The sequence below is a fragment of the Sinocyclocheilus grahami genome, unplaced genomic scaffold (genome assembly GCF_001515645.1).
Source record: "Sinocyclocheilus grahami isolate Dianchi unplaced genomic scaffold, SAMN03320097.WGS_v1.1 scaffold663.1, whole genome shotgun sequence".
NCBI lineage: Eukaryota > Metazoa > Chordata > Actinopteri > Cypriniformes > Cyprinidae > Sinocyclocheilus > Sinocyclocheilus grahami.
The window spans coordinates 76999-81998 of record NW_015505842.1 but is presented as its reverse complement, the minus strand read 5'-3'; the positions used below and the strand labels follow the sequence as shown (position 1 = coordinate 81998).

At 40.8% G+C, this 5000-nt stretch overlaps 1 pseudogene; it reads right to left on the bottom strand.

The window, feature by feature from the left end:
• Positions 1-163: 163 nt before the first annotated feature.
• The window catches only part of LOC107558866 (ATP-dependent DNA helicase Q5-like), a 29842-nt pseudogene continuing 25005 nt past the window's right edge, over positions 164-5000 (bottom strand).

The following is a 5000-nucleotide window of genomic DNA, read 5'->3' as shown; positions in this document are numbered from 1 at the left end:
TAAGCAATAATACTCATTGTGAAGTCAGTGTGACCTTTGCCCTTACGAAAGTGTTTGAAACCTGTTTTCTCGATATCTTGTTTGGGCATCTCTTCTGCAGAGGGACTCACAGCAGTGACGTTCTCTGAAACGCTCTCTACCTCTGTGGATGTGCTACTCATTGTTATGAAGTCAGTGTCATTTGTTGAGGATGTGGCTGCAGCAGGGCTATCTTCCTCAGGCTCTGCTCCTCTTCCTCACAGACGGTGTCTCCAGGTGTTTTGTCCGCGGCAAGCGTCTCCTTCTGAGAGTTCTTCAGCAGATCTCCAGCTGTCAGAAACAGGCTGGACGAGCCACGAAATCCCGCTCCTACACGCTTCCTCTTCAGCTAGAATGTGATGAAAAAGAAAACTATTCAATCAGTTTTCTGCTTTCATTGAATTTTATTAAAGGGGTCATATGATGTTGCTAAAAAAAACATTATTTTCCACATACCGTACATTATTGTTTCTCCTCTATGCCCCGCCTTTCTGAAACGCGTCGATTTTTACAAAGCTCATCGGTCTGAAAAGTGAGGTGTGTTGTGATTGGCCAGCTATCCAGTGCGTTGTGATTGGCCGAATACCTCAAGCGTGTGACGGAAATGTTACGCCCCTCACCATACTGTGATGCCCTGTCCGGCCGGAGCGACGAGACAAAAACATGAAAACCCATTATAAACGAGGCATTTGTTGCATCCAGTGGGGACATAATTACAGATTATAATGATTTATACTGTCTTTTTACGCGTTGCATCGCGCCGCATAAACATAAAACCATGTCTGCATTTGTGATCGGAGAAACAAGCGCTACTCTACGCTGCTCAAAACTCACGTTTGAATCATCAGTGACAAATCCTTTAAATATGAAAACATACTAACAGGTAATGTTATTTAATGCATTATCTGATGTTAGATCAATTAATTAATCATTAACTAATGGGACATTACTGTAAAGTGTTACCCTTAATGTTTAGTTAGTAAGTTGAGACAGTCAGATAACTAGTGTTGTTGTTCTATGTCAAGCAGGACTAAACTGATATGCTTTTATATTTTTAATAATAAGAATGTTAATGTTTAATTGTTAATTGTTAATAAATGAAAATAAAAAACAATCTGATCATTTTAAATTTGGGCCTGGCTTTTAATTATACAGCTGAATGGCTAAATAAAAAAATTAAAAATAAACCATTTAATACAAGCATCAGTATTGGTATTAGTGATATTGGCCTTTATTTACGGTAATAAAAAGATGTCATTAAAAAGGCATTATTATACTGTCTTTATATTGTTTCCACATTAATTTGGAGATTCAAAGTGAAAATACATTTATGATTAGAAATTGTAATGTTAGATGCAATTTACTGCTAGTAATTACAAAAATTATTGATATTAATTAGTTAACTTTTTTAACTAATCGATAGCCCTAATATAAACACATTTTCAGTTTGCGTGTCCATCTCTGTGTAAGGACAAACTGTGATTGGCTCACTGAGTGGACTTGAGAGGCTGTAGTGAATCCGTCTAAATGTTGAGGTCGAGTTGATGAAGAGCAAGTCATTCGAATCAGACTGTTTTTCTTCAGCAACACTTGCAGCTGCACTTCTCTTCAGCTCTGACACTGATATCAAATTAAATATGATGTGACAATAAGACACTGATAGTGCATTGGTTGTTTATGTGACCTCTGCATTACTTGTGTGAGAGCTCTGCTGCCCCCCTGTGGTTGGTCAGACACTCCTGCAGGAGAGACGGACAGTGCTCTCTGCTCTAAAAGTCCTCAGCTCAACCGGTCATATTCTGATCACAGTTTAGACTTTGAATATGCAGAGGTTTGAGACATAGTTTGAGACTCCAGTGTACAGTACATGGTGGCTGATGATATGATGCTGTATAGAAGACTTTCAGAATACTGTTTAAGTGCTTCAAATGAGTGTGAAGCAGTCTTGAGGATGTGGCGTTACCTTCACTGTGAGTCTGGGGATTCTCTTACTGCTGGCATCCTTCAACACACAGTCAGCATCTGAGAACACATGAACAACGTGAAGCTTTACTCCAGGGGAGTCCAAACCTGTTCCCGGAGGGCCACTGTCCTGCAGAGTTCAGCCCCAATTAAACACACCTGAGCAGAGGTTATCAATGTCTTCAGATTCACTAGAAACTTTCAGGCGAGTGTGTTGGTGTTGGTTGGAGCTGAACTCTGCAGGACGTTTGCCCTCCATGAGCAGGACTGGACACCCCTGCTTTAAAGGTGACGTATCATGAAAATCTGACTTCTCCAGGTTGTAAGTGCTATAATCAGGTCCTCGGTGCATCTACCAACCAAGCAAACGTGAAAAAGTTTAATCCTGTAGTTCCCTGTTTTGGGAAGCCTTTTTCTGCAAGCGTCTGAGAAAACCAGCGCATCTGATTTCGCTCTCTTGGTGACGTGGCAAAGGGATCTCATTATAATATTACCGCCCCTTAATCTGTAAGTTTCCACCCACGGCGCCTTCATCAGCGACAACGGTGTACCAGCTCTAACGCCATGGAGAAAGTTTGAGCAAAACATGCTAACTGTTCTGTGTCTGGCTGCACAGACGAGCACAGAACACTTTTTAGATCTAAAATAAACATGTGATTTATTTCCCAGCTGTTTACCTTCACAGACATAACCCACTGTTTTTGTAACTCGTGTGTGTTTTTAACGTAAGCTTGTGTGTGAATGAGAACTTAGTTTAGTACTCTCATGCTGTGACAGCCGCTTTCTGTGCGTGTGCTTCGGGTGTGTGCGCTCAGAAAATCGTACATCAGAAGTTATATGATATAAACATGATAATCAGAACCAAAACAGATGTTTTTAGCAGGTCCGAGCTGTAATGGCGCAGCTCTATTCTGGAAAAGGGGGCGGGGAGCAGTAGCTCATTTGCATTTAAAGAGACAGGCCCGAAAAACAGCGTGTTTCTGCTTCCACTCAAAATAGGCATTTTCAGAATTATATAATAAATGATCTGTGGGGTATTTTGAGCTGAAACTTCACAGACACATTCTGGGGACACTTATAGACTCAGAGACTTATATTACATATGGTAAAAAGGGTCTCCTTTAAACTGACACACTGTCGAATTGATTGAATCCTATTTCCTCAAATTATCCTGAGCACGGAAAATGACATATGTATCAACTCTGGAACTGACCTGGTGGAACAAACGTCTCTTTTGTCACTTCTGAACTCTATGAATAAGAAAAGAGAAGTTGGTCATTGGTTTAACATGCTCAAATCTCTGTATCGTCCTAATAGTGATACTGTTACGGCTAGCACTATAAAATCATAACAGATGAGTAGATTTTCATTGTGCACATTTCTGTGCACAACTCAAGGTTATGATTTTGTAATGTGTAACTTATATTGAGAAAGTAAATAGTGTGTTTTGATACATGTTTCGAAGGAAGGAAAACTGAAAATCATTCAGAACTCCTTTCTGTACAGCTCAACTTTATGGGGGAGGCTTCAAACACACAGCTGGAAAACACATGTGGAGGAGAGAGAAACGAGAGAGAGAGAGAGATATGGAGGAATGTTCTGGCACAGACTCAGACTGTGAGAGCGAAGCGAAGGAGGATGTTGTTTTTCATCTGAATGTCTCACTGTACTTGTGTGATTGTGTGTCATTAAATGTGAGCACATTCCCCCTAACTGTCATTATTGTAATGCAAAAAAATCCCATTCTCATTACTGCAATGTGCAGAAATATAATTTAAATTATGAAGTACTTCATGTTAGCATTTACTGCACTGCTTTCCTAAAAATGTTTTAGAAACTGCACGTTATTTTTTATATACACTACTGTCCAAAAGTTTAGGGTTTGTAAGATTTTTTTTATATGTTTATTCAGCAAGGATGCATGAAATCATCAGAAGTGACAGTCAAGACATTCATAATGTTATAAAAGATTTCGGTTTCAAATAAATGCTGTTCTTTTGAACTTTCTATTCATCAACAAATCCTGGGAAAATGTATCATTTTTTTCTACAAAAATATTTAAAAAACTGTTTTCAGCATTAATAATAATAAGAGATGTTTCTTGAGCAGCAAATCATCATATCAGAATATTCAGCTTTGCATCACAAAAATAAAATACTTTTTAAAAAAAAAGTTATTTCAGACAGTAATAATATTTCACAATGTTAATGGTTTCAATATTAATGCAGCCTTGGTTAGTATGAGAGACTTCTTTCAAAAACACTTAAGAAATCTTACCGACCCCAAACTTTTGAACAGCTGTGTATTTACTGTTCCCTTTCAGTCGGTCACTCTCGACGTCACGTCGGAGGACCGACGAAATTGGGATCTCGCTTAGAGGGACCAATATACTTCGAGTGTAAACTAAACGAGCCAATGCAAATTGGCATGCGATTATTGCATCCAGCTGCTGCTGATCACAGCGTGAGTATAAGTAGGCAGCAGGTGCAGCGCATATTCAGCTTTTCGCTTCGGAGCCGAGCGATCACATCGTTCTGCTCCTGACTACTCTACTGAGAGAAAAGACTGAACGAGTTCAGCGCGCTCTTGGAGAGCTCTTCGTGTTGGTGGACGGCGCTTCAGCGGTGGTGGTTTCCCGTGTCGAGTGGGTTGCACACATCAGGCTGCACTACCCCCTGTTTGTGTTGCAGATGATCATCTCCCCTGTGCGCCTCAGCACGCTAAAAGAGCTTTTTCCCCTAAAAGAGCAATTTCGGGTGCGTCTTTTTAAAGACGACGTTGCTTGGCAAACTTGACGTTACGTCTTTATAAAGACGATGTGGGTCTTGCTATAGACAACGTATCACCCGGGCATTCTGGATGCGGTCGTTACCTGGCGCTGGATGATGGTCACGATCGCTGCCTCTCGTGCCTGGGCATGAAGCACGCTGAGGTGGCTTTCGTGGATGGCTCATGCTCCCATTGCGGGGGTATGACCATCTCGGAGTTGCGGACCAGACTCCGTTACCTGCAAAGGGGCG